Raw genomic sequence first — 14,039 nt, 5'->3', positions numbered from 1 at the left:
ACCATGATATTTCTTTTGAAAATATTATATTCTTAGGAAATTCTTTTCCAAAAATTCTCAAGATTTCCTTAGTAAAATATTTATCGTCAAAAAATAATTTTCTGTACCATAACATGTTTTGCTTTGTTCGTTTGATTCATTTCCTTCATTTTTCTGCAAATTTGTAAAAATCCTAAAATCTGCCTCTTGATTCATATGTATGAAACCAATTGCGTACGCACTATCATTTTTGTGTACATGTTTTGGTTGTGTTTTTTTTTTTTTTGGGAATCTGTTTGAAGGCTAGATGTAGGTACGTTGGTAGAAGGAAGCATGCGCACCTTTCTTATGGCATACGCCACTTTGGACAGAAGTCGAATTTCTTTCATTTTCAATTTTATTACCTTTTTTTTTCTCCAAAAAAAAAAAAAAATTTATTTCCTTTTTAATGTCATGTTTTACTGTTTTTCTTATATGTTTTATTTGCTTTAAATGTATATATATTGTTATGATTGTTTCCTTTTTTATCATATGCAATAAATTCAAAATACTCAAAAGATTTTATTTTCTTACTTTCTTTGTATTAAGCCCTGATGCACTCTCTCTTCTTTCTCACAAACTCTCTAATAGATTTAGAGATAAGCAAAGAAAACCTCTCAACTCATTACAGTCAAATACTTTCTAAAAACTCAAAGTCAACAGTCGATTTATATATATATTATATTCCATTTGGAAATTAGTTGACTATGCAAATATGATGAAATCATCTTGACAAGTTTTAAACGCAATTAATGTAATCAAATAAATGAAAATACAATCTACAATCCCTGCATGAGCTCTATAAAAGTGTCAACCATACAGGGCTATGGATTCAAACCATGAAACTCAATACATAATAGTCAAAACAAGGGGCTGTCATTCTATCATTAAAAAAGAAAAAAAAAGAAATAAGAAAAAGAAAAAAGAATAAGGGATTGTCATTAGACCGGTGGATCAATAGCCAGTGCATGCTCAAGAACGCTAACCTTCCATTGAACAGCAGCCCTTTCGAGCCAAAAATTCAAAGTGCACCATGCCCTAAGCAGACCTTTCCAGCAAAGCATCCATGTGCACCGCAGACAAGAGTAATGCACTCAATTTTAGGGGAACTCAACATTAGAAATGTCAGATTCCACATGGGTATTTTGTTAAATAGTTTCAAAACATAAACATTTTGCTATATAATTTGTAAATTAGGAGCAAATGCCCATTTTCCCCCTCAATTTTATACATTCACCTTTTAACTTTCTTGCTAAACATTTTCAATATTATGCCATCATGTTGATTGACCATCTTGCTTTGGATCCATCATACGCACATTACTAATGTCCCTTTGAGATAAGTCAAATTATAGTGCTGATTGCGCATCTCACTTTTTATATTATTAAATGAATGTTAGCTGCAATAAATTGAGTGTGTCAATGAAAGCTGAAAAAAACCACATTTTCCATTAACATAATAGCTCCAAGTAAATATCTAAACCCTCAGCAATGGCTTCACTGATTCCTTTAAAAAAATAATAAAAAAGATTACATGGTTAAAACATCAATTTTTTAACTTTGAATGCAGAACAGTTCTGCCACTCATCTCTATTGGATCCAAAATTTGTTCTTGACCTCAAGTTTGAATGAAGAGTTTTGACGGTTAGGTAAGGCAATGCAGAGACACCAAAACAAGGGGTGATAACAAATTAAAAATTGTAAATCTGGTAAGGGAAATAAATACATGTAAGAGTTTATAACTAGCAAATATATTCAGCCCTGTCTTTCAGCAAAAAATTTCAATAAATCTTTGTAATCATAAAGTATAAGAACATACTGCAGACAGAAATTGCCGTGTCTTTATATCTTAAAACTGTAGATTTGTCCAGTCCTAGAAATTAGTCAAGTTCTCAAATTTGATAGTCAAGAAAATTAGGTTCTAAGGCAACCAACTTAACTTCAAAATGCTGAGGGATGATTTGATAAATATTAATTGATCCCACGCACAATTAAGTGCTAACTGCACACAGGCTTTTTTTTTTAATTAAAATATTCATAAAAAAAATGACCAACAAAAAATATATACGATAATAAAAGCTTATTATTGCTTAGTAATTAATATAGCAAGTGATTCAGCATAAACTAAGATGAACATTTCCTCTTCTTTCTCACTTCTCCAGATTGCAAGACCATCCTAAGTAAACTTCCCTATTTTTAACTCGTAACCACATAGTGACTGTTGTAAAGGAAGCCAATATTTTGAGTTTGACCACCTAAAAGAGGGTGAACATGCATTACTGTTACCTAAAAAGCAAAGGAAAGAGAGGGTATGCACACACATTAGGAAACACAGATGATAGGTCTCTCTCTCTGGGTGTGTGTGTGTGTGCAAATGGGTTGTGCAAGTATTTGTGTCCATATGAGTTCCAATGCAAATTAACACAAGAGAAAACAATACAACACGTCAACATACCACATGATGCTATCACTGGAAGCTCCTGGTGCCTGGCTATAGATCTGATGCTTCCAGAACATTTGCCCAAAAAGCACCCCAACAATTTCCCTGTAACAAGATGCTTTCATCATTTATGGAATCACAAGAGAGAAAAATCTCAAAAAATTCAAACAAACCAATGAAAAAATAACATTAGCAAGATCTAGATATCAATTTTTAACATCTACTATAATGCAACATGATTAAGCCAATCCAAAACCATGTAATAGTTACCAACAATCCTAAGTAGACCTTAAATTAAGTAAGGCGGATTAAATTTTCAGAGTTAAAAATGAGTGATTTCCTTGAATCAACGTGCAAAAGGACTTCTGTCTAGACATAAACAGACATATGCCAATCAATTGTGAATCCACAATTTAGATAAGAAATTATAAATCTCTACAAAAGGCTTGGGTTCTATTGCATTGAACACTCAAAACTGAATTAGGTGTTTACCTGTGGTGATCAAGCTCTTCCCTGATATGATCCCTTGGCTGTTTAAAGCACACAGTGTTTGATACATGTAACATAAAGCGAACAATTGAGATGAAGCCAAAAGAAAACTATCATATTGTTCATAAGTATTAGATGCCTCATCTTTTGGATCTAAAACTAACATAAGGAAAACATTTTTCACAGATCAAACAAGCATCAAGGTATGCCTATCAGTTCATATATCCCCACCTGAGCATACATGGTGGAGCCAGCATTTAGCAATACATATAACAACACCCCCCCTGTGAATATAAAACTTGATCACCTTAAAATATTAAATGCCAATCTACATGAGCCAGGCAATACAGAAAGCACTTTTTTTTTTTTTTTTTTTTTTTTTTTTTTTTTAAATAAAAAACAATGACAGACTTTCTATTGAAGAAAACTAATTGTGTAAATAAGCAGAACACATACACAACCAGAATACACTATAGGAGAATGTTAAATCTATCGTCCACACAAATAGAATATCAACTTTATGTGACTACATGATGGAACTACATTCACCTGTGCGCATGTCAACAGAAGCAAGGTCACCACACCCATTCCCTACATAAACTGTGTAGCCATTTAAATCTTCAGCTACTGCCTTGATAGGGGTCTCCCAGAAATCAAATGAGATAACAGGTCTTCACTGAGTAGAAATACAATAGAGGCAAACCTGATACCAAAAAGAATTAAATTTTTTTTTTAGTGCCAGGGTAATTACAATTGCGATATAGCTACTAGAGATTAGGAACTATAAAAACCTCCAAGAGATCAGCAAGGGAAAATATGTTAAGAAAGCATTTCAACTTCTTAAAAAGAACAGTAACTGACAATAACATTTATATCATACAACCAAGTACATAAATGTAATTGACATTTTCTAAGCCCCAAACAAGAGATAAAAAATTAACAAATTTCATCTATGGTTTATTGTTAGTCATTGTTAGTTTAATGGCTCATGATCAATAACAGAACACAGCTCTTCTCTCTTGTGAAATAAAATCTGATAATATCTCAACTGAAAAGAACTCAAGTACACGAAAACCCCCAATTCTGTCAGCCTCAAGCACCACATGCTCAAAAGACAGTAGAAAGTGGGAAATTTTTCTGAAAAAATGTTGAATTCCCAGAAGCTTCTAGTATCCAGTTATTCATTCCAAAAAGAAAAAAGAATTTTCCATATGAAAGATTACCTGATGGCTGTTGGTGCCAGCCACAATTTTGCGGTGATCATCCTTACTCAGGAATGTTGATGACGTAAACCAAGTTGGGGTAAAGAGATCAAGACTAGTCTTAGGAGGCTGCACGAGGTAGAAGCAATTAAAATAAATGCAAGGAAAAATGTCTCAAGATTTTGCAGATAACAGAAAGGCTCACAGGTTTGTAAGTCTAGATTTTAGTACAGTTTTCAAGATCCCACATGTCAACTTCAACACCCTTTCTTAGACGGAAAACAAGAAAATCATTATTTCACAGACAAATAAGCTAGTACACACCATAACATCCCAGTACTGAATGGAGATTTACTTAATTCTCAAGTTTCTAATCTAACTGTGCATTATGAGAGCACTCACACTCCAAATGTAGAATATATTTCACTTCCATCCACTTTACAACATAAGATATTGCCAGAACCACATGCATTCCATGTGGTTGATGAACCAATAGAGGCAGAACCTGCAGGTGAATTAGTAACTTCAATGGACCTCATGCTTGCATTTCCTTTTGTTGTGCAAGTAAGCAAAGTACAAGACCTAACAATGGACAACAATTCAGGAAATATCGGTATTTGTATTCACATAGGAAGAAAGTAGCTACTGGTAACCAAGGATGTAAGCACCTATCATGGAATCAGATGTCAAAACCCAGAAAGCAACAATTTTCCTGAACCTGGATGTCAGCTCCAATTTCTGTCCGGTAAATAAATGCAATCCAACAACTGCATCATCTTCAGGTCTAGGACCACCACCATTAGTATTAGAAATCGTGCATTGAAGATCCCCGTTTGTTGCACTAGAACCTCAATATGTAGTACACATTAAGAACACAAATATTGAAGAGTCTCTTCAGTAAGAGCAAAATTGAAATCCAAAACATGTACCCATATATTCATAGTCCCAGAGCGTATCTCACCACACCAAACCAGTTTTTCTTGCAACTGCTAATAATTGCAACAGAAAAAGAAATTAAATATAAAAAAATACTTTAACAACATCAAATTTCAGAGCAAATGATGGAAGTACTTCTGCAAAATAAAGGATTTAAGGGCCTTAATTATATTTATAGAAATGGATTGATGGAATATCTGAATTTATACACATGTAAAACAAGAGGATATATTGTCCAAGTTCAAGTTAAAAACTTCGATTTAGGCAATAATTGAAACTTGCAAGTTACTCTTTTGGCAATCGAAACATTACACATTATCACCAAATATACGCAAGGGAATAATTAGTGCAGCCAATCAACTGGTTGCAACAAATATTAGGACCTGTTTCTCTTAAAGGATGATACATATAAGTGTTGGGGATATTACACAAAGTAATAATAGAAGAATAAGGTTAACACAAAAGACAAATAGAAAATAGATAACTTAGAGGTACAATATCTTTTTCCTTATACAATATTTGCTTCCACACTATTGTTGCTAAAAGGTTATTACAAATTTGTTCCCAGGATACAACCAAGATGTTGAGTTCTACAGATAACAATTCTGGAGAATGATCATATAATTTCTTGTGTTTCTCTCTAACTTACTATTTTGTGGAGTGAACATAAGCTTTTATTTATACATATAGGGTTATATTTTATCAAAAGGAATGTATGGAGAGAGTCAAAATGTTTTATAAAACCGTTTGCAAAACTTGATACCTCTTCAAAAATTTAGAAAAATTATAAGAAAATTCTGCAGAAAATCTTGTTTTACGACTTTTGATCGATTGAGTGCTTTTTTTGATTGATCAAATAGGAATTGAGTAGCGATCGATTCATCTAGAGGCTCCAAGATTATTTTCTTACCATTTCGATTGATCAAGCCAAAGTTTCAACCGATTGAAAATGCTAAATTTCAAATTTTCACTTAGAAAATTCCAAAACTTGAATTTTCACTTTATGAAACAATATTTTCCAAACTCAAACATCATTATTACAACCTATTCATGTATATATTTATATATACAATAATAAGTTGCCTATTATTTCTTCAGAAAACAACAGTAAATACAATGGCAGTTGAGTACAATGCTTTAAGTCCCAAACTTCATGAACAATTACAAACTTAATTTGTAATGTGCATTACCAAATTTAACTCAAAACGCAAAGGCTCATATTGTTTGTTCAACTTATTAACTTTAATTGAACTTTTATTTTTATTTTTAATGAGTGTTGGCCCCAAGAAGATGTTAATGAGAGATTCAAATTTAGTGACCTCCTCTTCATAAGGCATGGCTCCCAATCAATTCTACTACCCCTTGGGGAAACATTAATTAAACTCTATTAGCTGCATAACAAGCCATCCAAACCAAAACCTTCAAACAGCTAAAGAAACCCAATTGAAATCAAAACATACTATCGATAAACAGATGCTTACAAATGCAATATTCATTTTTGCGCACGAAATCCTTTACACATTCAAAAACTCTCCAAACTTCAACCGATCACAATAAACTAACAATTGGAACCAAAACAATAACATTTAAAAAAACAAAAACAAACACAAAAAAAAAAAAAATTGAAATATATTGCCAACAAGAACACACATTCTTAAAATTCAAAAATTCAATAAACTCAAACAATTTGTTACACTAAACACATATTGGGTCATCTTTACGGTCATTGATAGAAACAGCAAGCACACACTTTGATGAGTCCGACTCACGCTGCCATGCTTACCATTAGCTTCAATAAACTATTGCCCCAAAAATATAAACACAAAGTAAAGCATAAAAAACCCAAATATATAAACACAAAGTAAAGCATAAATTAAAAGGGTATTGCAAAATTCGATAAACTAATCGCTAACGTGTACTATACACGGGTTTGATCAATAAAAATTAAATATTTATTTTGCATGAAGAGACCTCAACTTGAAAATGAACAGGGAAAAAAAAAATGAAGTTCAAAAGTACAAACTTCATCTCATAATGCCATTTAAAAATTAGACTTTGATCATATATAATTGTGTAAGAAATACAATTAGAGAAAGATTATTAATTAGCCTTGCATGTGCAATTCATCTAAAGTAATAAAGTTAAAATAAATTATCTATACTCTTGGAAAGGTAATATTCACTTTAGTGACACATTTACCCTTTCGAATGGATGTAAAATTCTCAATATGTTGAATTTGCTCAATAGAGACTGACCAAAGTAAGAAGTGTCACACAATTCATAAATTTGAGTCATACAAAATGTGCAACATATGCACACAACAATAACTACAAAGGAAATTGATCATGCAAATACATATTTTAAATCAAGAATAATCTCAATTTCCACCACAAATCTGGTATTAAAATTTTTGAAATCTCATAAAAGTAAGGTCAAACACATTAACCAAACAAACGGATAGTAGAGAAAAAAAATTTAGGTGCATAAGCTATCTTTCACTTATGTTATACAACTATTTAATAATCCTATTAGATCTTAATGATGCTCATAATCCTCTATTTTATTAAATATTGGTAAAACATATAGGTTTAATAAAAACTAACTTTTTGGGTCATATATTTGCGTTAGCTTCAATTCATTCTTCAATCTATATTTATTCACTTATAGACAGTTCTCTAAACAACCTTTATTTATATTATAAACAAAAGTGATATATAGAGAACATCATAATAACATATAAAGACAAAATAAATTATGACTAGCATCTTTTTTTTTTTTTGAGAAAAGACTAGCATCTTAATCACAAATAACACCATATAAAACAAACAACAGCTAAACCAAACATAAGTAACAACATGTGATGCAATACTCACTGTGATGAAATATCAAGGCAAAAATTAGTTTAAGTATGAAACATACACTGTGATGCAATACTCAACCCTATAACCATCTTTTATCCACAATTCTTGAATTTTTTTGGTCCGTAATCTTGTTTTTCCTAGAACTCTTCATTGGCTATATCAAAGCATTGTAATGGTTATGACTATATTAGATATTCTTTTCGCAATTCAATTATTTATTTATTTTTTATAAAAAATATTAATGGTTACGACTATACTCATTAATCATGCTACATCACATAACTTAATCCCTTACTCATTGAATTAGGTCCCAAGAGAATATGAAAACTAAAAAAAGTTACTCCTAAAACTGTCCAGAGACAGCAAGCCGATTTTAAATAAACCCATCCTCTCTGATATCAAATAACGTAAATACTACATGTAGATATCCTACCAAGCAATTATTGGGTCAATAATTTTAAATCACGCGCTCTCTAAAATATTATGGTTTCAATTAAACTCCATGAAATTATAGTGAGATTTATTTACACTCATGAAGTAAATATAAATACACATGATGGAAACAAAATAATGATCACATGAGATTGAGTAAAAACCTCTTATATTGGAGGAACGAAACCCCAATCACATAGAGATTAAAAAAATCCCCTTGACATAGGAACACATCTGAAGATTAACATTGCCCAAATCTCAAAGAGGTAGTAGCCACCAATTAACATAAAGTCTTGTCATGAGAACCAATTAAGCATTCATATCACAATTATACAATTAGAATGAAATCAAATAACTTGGTTCAATATGCAAAGGGATTCGACATGATAAATTGATTCAATATGCAAGGCTAATAACCCCTAATTCAGGAAGTTGATAAATTCTGAAAGTTCAAATAGTGTAAAAACACCCTTTAATGTTTAGACCTCTAATTTACAAATTATCAATTCAAGCTTTATATCAAACAATTAATGTGCAGAACATGAACAAAAGCTTAATACAGAATTGGTAAACAATCTATGCCAATTAAAATCACATCCACAGCAGAAAATAAAAGGCAAAGATAAAGGGAAGAGAAATGCAAACACAAGGACAACACACGATGTGTTATCGAAAAGGAAACCGAAGCCCTTGGCGTAAAACCTCTCCGTCGCCCTCCAAGCGGTAAACAATCCACTAGAAAATGTAGTTGGGATACATGAACAGTAATAGACCCTCTAAGCCTAACCTATCTAGTGTACCTAAACCTTCCAAGCTTCTTGCTCCAACAAGATTGCGCCGAAACTATTTATTTTCTAGCTTTCCGGATTCCGCTACTTGACCATAGCATCAACCAATGTAAATTGGTTCCTTCCTAACTGTTTCCTAGAACACCAAACAGCCCTCTCACAGTAATAGATATGGTAAGAAAAGGTTTTGGTAAAATGCCTCTCAAGGGTTTAACAATGGAGAGGAAGAGAGTTGAGAAATTTGAAGAGACTTTTATGTAAAGATTGTAGATGAATCAATCTTGTTTTACTCTAGGGTTTCTCTCTCAAAATTCTCTCTGGAAGCTCTCTTTCTTTTGTGGGTATAAAGGGTATTTATACTGGGGTGAGAATGGAATGTGAAACGTCAGGTTTTTCAAAACAAGGGTGTCTCACGGCTTGGCCTCGCGGCTTGACTGAGTTGCGAGATCCAGCCGCGCGATAACAGAATGGCCAGTTGTCCTATTTTGTCCTGTAGTGCTCCAGTTAGCATGACGCTACAACTTCTAGCATGCTTGGCATGTGTGCTGTTTTTGGCGGCTTGAAACCATGAGTCACCCGCGAGATCCAGCTGCGAGACTCTGTTTTCTTGCACACTCTTGAGCATTCAACACTCTATCTCACTCACTACCCTTACAACAAACCCACCTAAATACAGGGTTACTAATTGCTGAAATAAAAGCAAATTTGGTACGGAATAAAGTCAACAAAATGGTTTAATAAATTTAACCTTACAGATTCATACGTATATCTTTTTGAGATGACCAAAGGAACATAGTAAGAGGAATTAAATAAGTATTGTAGCTCATACAGCCAATTTGTATTCTTTTCGCTCTTTGAATCAAAATTAGAGCAAATGCAGTGGTACTTGGTGGCTTTGATTCAAATGATTATGACCAAAGCCTAAGGTTTTCAATTGAGCCTAATGTTAGGATATTTAGGGTTTTTAATTTTGGGAGGGTCGATGTTTCAAAGACAAAACTTGTAGTCGATATTTTCAAAAGATTTTGTGGTATTTAGTTTAAAATTTTAAATAATTTTATAAAAATTAAAATAATCTATATATATATATATATATATATATAAAATCGAAACCTTTGAAACTCCCACCATTTTCCACATCATCATTTTAATTTAAAAAAATTTTAATTTTTAAAACTAAATAGTGAGAGAGAGTCCTAACAAGAGTCTCTTATATATATATATATATATATATATATATAAGAGACAAAATATTTGAAAACCCTAAAGCAATCTCCTCTGTCCGTCTCCACTAAGAGAGAAAACCCTAAACTTCAATTTCTTTGTTACGCTTGTTATTGCTTTTTCTCTTTTTTGTGAATTAGTTTTTTTTTTTTTTGCTTTTGTTTTGCATGGAGTAGTACTTTACAATATATAGTATAACTACAAGTATTGTAGTAAGTTTGCTAACTTTTTGTGTGGTTCAAAGATGCTATATTCTATATTATTTTAGATTATATAACCTTAAGCTTTACCTTATGGAGACGTATGTACAAGTTTTCAATTCCTTTTGTGTGGATATTTTCTCACAGCTGTGGAGTAAGGCATATGCACTATATGTTATCTTATGTTTTCTCTTATGGTGTCATGCTTCTTTGTTTATTAATTAAAGATTATGTTGGAAGCCTATATTATTTGCACCTTCAAAGTGTTCGAAAATGTTTGAACCAAATTTTTCATCAATTAGGAAGAATTAGATAAAAAAAACTTAGAAAGGCTTTCCATCCTTACTAAAATTATCTCGCAATAATGATTTTTTTTTGTTTTGTTTTGTTTTTATAATTTGTAGGTTCTGAATGTTTTGATTTTTAATTTTATCGTCTTTTGAAAGTTTGACCATCTAAATTTTTGGGTTCAATTTTTTGCAATATTTGAAACAGTTTAGCAAATTTCAACTGATCTTTCTTTTATATTTTTCTATTTGGTAGTCATATATATTTTGTTTTGTTTCAATAATTTCTAGGCAGTCCAAGTAAATTTTATGATTTTTTCCCCCTTTCGAACATTTTAACATTAGAACTTTTTAGTTATTTTTTTTTCAATATCTAAATTTGGCTTATTCATCAAATTGTAACTCAAAAAGATAGGAGCAATTCACGCAATAGTATAGTTTCATAATCAATTTAAAATTTTATAAAATTATTTTAGTCTATTATAAATAGGTAAGTTCCCGTACATTACACGGGTTTTCGACTAGTATGGAAAATTGTGGAGGATCCTAAGCTTACGTGGCATAATATGAGGAAGTCAACCACTAATTAAAAGATTCAATTGTATAGTATTTATAGATGAATAAAAGGGTACAAGAAAAAAATAACCTTTGATGAGACTAAGCACGTCAAAAGCACAATAGCCTATAGTTTTGACCAGACAAAAGCCCTCTAATTAATAATAATTTTATTTCCTTTCTTTTTACCCGGCCCAAAGTTACTCATGATATTTATAAAATTTTGGACTCAAATCTGGAATCATCTATACTATAATTTAAGGGGCTTCTAAGCCATTTAAGTCATGGACTCTAAGATGTGGATTTTAAATAAAACCCCTAAATTTTAGGTAAATTTAAAATAAAAAAAGATTTATTTATTTATTTATTTATTTATTTTTAACCATGTTTCTCTATATCCCATAAAATTAGGCACCACCTTTCCTTATTCTTTCTAATTTGGTTTTATTTTTTGATAGAGTTAAATACGTACAAAAAAATAAAAAGGTAAAAGAGAAATAAAAAATGAGAGAGATACATTTTTTTTTCCTTAAATTAACAATTTTTTTTTGGGGTTAGAAAATTGATATGAACATTATTTCAATTTAAAAAAAAAAAAAGAAAAGAAAAAGAAAATGCTAGTCTATATTACTATTTAAGGTATTTCTAAGCTGTGGATTCCAAGCTATGGACTTCAAGCTGGCTTCCAAGCCATGGACTCTAAAATTGCTAAAAATTAGGACATTGTCTATAACTATAAGTTACTATTGCCAACTATTTGGTCCAAAATTTTATTTTTTTCAAAAAGAAAACTACTGGCCTCATTCCTTAACCACAAAGAAACGTGCAATCCTACTAAATTGGCAATTTGTTTTACATGACTTACCTTTAAAATAAAAAAAATAAAAAAAAAACAAAAAAAATAAAAAACTAAAGGGCTAAACCACTACATTACCTATAAAATAGAATCACTCTCTCACAAACCCATATCTTTAAAACAACCGTATTTATCGAAAAGAAAAAAAAAGTAAGTTGAAAAAAAAAAGAAAAAGAAAAAAAAAACCCTTATCCTTCCCACAAAAACCTACCTCTTTTATTTTTATTATTTTTTTTTAATTCTCTTTTTTCAAGACAGAAACCTCTTATGAAATCTCCTCTCCTTTTTTTTCCTCACTTTCTTAGAAAAAAAAAAAAATTCCATTTCAATAATTCTATCCAAAAAAAAAAAAAAAAACTTATTCTTATCCCATCATTTATGTTTTTATTTATTTATTTCAATCTCTATATATTAAGAGGTTTCTAATGATTAGTCACCTCATATCTCAAATCTCTAAATCACCCATAATCTTTTCTTTAAGCAAGTAATTTAAATTACTTGAGGGTATACAAGCAATTTAAATTTAACAATTCAATGTAGAAAAAAAAAATTCTAGGACCACAAATTTTGTCATAACTTTTGCCACAACTTATCCACATGGAAAGTTGTGAATAGAGGAGTAAAAATGTCTATAACTTACCATGTGGATAAATTATTGCAAAATTGTGATCTTAGTATTACTAAAAAAAAAAAAAAAAACACCCAACTCCAGTTAATTTTTTCCCACTCGTGTTCTCCTCCCACACCCTCAAAAATAGGCTCCACAATTAAAACACACAATTATCCGAATTACCAAAACAAAAATAGAATAAAAAAAAGAAGCCAATCTGCTACAAGATATCTATAAACCAACATTGATGTTTTCAAAAAAAGGAAAGAAAAAAACCATTTGATGAAACTTCCTATTCCCACTAGAAAATGAAAACTTCCCACTAAACATGGCCAAAAACTACTTTTGGATCACCTTCAACTTCTAGCCAAATACAATAACTAGAATTCACATGACTCTCCCACAGATCTTCCTCCACCATTTCCTATTTCTAGCCAAATTTCATAATTACATTTCGCATCTCTCTCCGACCAGATTCAGTTCTACTGTTTTGGCCACTTTTTGGCTCAAAAAACTCCAATTTGTTTCAGTGAGAACATTCACATTAAGAATGCTAAAATGCAAAAAAATGCTAATTTAACAACCAACACACAAAAATACCTTCTACATCAAACATGTCAAATGCTAAGATTTTTGACACTCAACTACAATGAGCTACCATCTCTAGCAGCTCGCTGCAGCTGAGTGTCAAAACCAAATATTATTTGTTTAATCCTCACATATGTGCCCTTTTCTTGTTTCTCTCTTTCTCACAAGCTGCCTCCTCTCCTTTTCTTTTTTTGGTTCTACCTCAACCCACGCCTATTCCTCTCAACTCGTGCCTCTATCTCTCTTAATCTTCTCACAGTTCTGGTCCACTCGAAGCACCTAAATTCTAAACTCAAATCTGGTAGAGATGCCATATTTTGATGCCTCCAATGGACCTCACCACTTGTTGTCGACCAATCAGTTCTCTCTTGCTCATGCCTCTCTCTCTCACTGTGGTGCTTCGTAGGTTTTGATGTTTTTATTTTTGTTTTTGTTTTTCTGTTCTTCGTGGGTCTGAGTTTGTAAAATTTGTTCTTGATGGTTCGATAGTTGTGAGTTTGAGTTTGTGATTTGGTTGTGATTGAGTTTGTGAAATTTTTTCTTCGTGGTTCTGT

General features: G+C 31.5%; 1 pseudogene; it reads right to left on the bottom strand.

The window, feature by feature from the left end:
• Positions 1 to 1,468: 1,468 nt before the first annotated feature.
• Positions 1,469 to 13,318, bottom strand: LOC115990569 (annotated as a pseudogene).
• Positions 13,319 to 14,039: the final 721 nt, after the last annotated feature.

The sequence above is a fragment of the Quercus lobata genome, chromosome 5 (genome assembly GCF_001633185.2).
Source record: "Quercus lobata isolate SW786 chromosome 5, ValleyOak3.0 Primary Assembly, whole genome shotgun sequence".
NCBI classification, from domain to species: domain Eukaryota; kingdom Viridiplantae; phylum Streptophyta; class Magnoliopsida; order Fagales; family Fagaceae; genus Quercus; species Quercus lobata.
Note: the sequence above shows the minus strand (reverse complement) of the source record. Positions and strands in the feature narration are given on the sequence as shown.